The sequence below is a fragment of the Triticum aestivum genome, chromosome 7B (assembly GCF_018294505.1).
Source record: "Triticum aestivum cultivar Chinese Spring chromosome 7B, IWGSC CS RefSeq v2.1, whole genome shotgun sequence".
In the NCBI taxonomy this organism is placed as follows: domain Eukaryota; kingdom Viridiplantae; phylum Streptophyta; class Magnoliopsida; order Poales; family Poaceae; genus Triticum; species Triticum aestivum.
The window spans coordinates 448,266,965-448,267,564 of NC_057813.1; positions in this window are offsets into that span (position 1 = coordinate 448,266,965).

Consider the following 600-nt stretch of genomic DNA (forward strand, 5'->3'; position numbering starts at 1 on the left):
CCGGCGGATGGGATGCGGCCGGATCACTGACCAACGCTGAGAGAGAGAGAGAGGCCACGGCGGCCTTGTGTGAGATGGTGTGACGAGAGACAAACCCATTTTTCCATTTTCCCCATGGCAATCATTTTATATTCTAGGCGTGGTACCCGACCCTCCTTCGAGTAAACAACCGCTACATGCATCAAATTATCACGTGGGCTGCCTTTTCGTACAGAAACGAACTCCACCGTGTACCCGCGCGGGTGTGGCCGGGAACGAGACGTGAGTACGTGCGTCCTGCGTGCACTTCTTCTTTAGGTGCAGGTACGTACGTGGGTGGGTGTGAGAGAGATGGTTTGTGCAAACAGAGGCAATGTGTTGATGATATCTCAATCAGAAAAATGTAACATATGCAATGTGTGTGAAACAGAGTCATGGACGTGAGATATCGATAGAATTGAAAACAGGGATGAAGTGTGTGGCTGCATGATCGATAAAGAGTGCCATCGAATTTGTGTTTGCCCATGTCAAAGATACAGGGCGGCTGGCCTACTGGAATTTGAGAGGGCAGAGGTGCAGTTCTTCTCCGTGGCATGGATATCTACCTACAATGTTCGATTA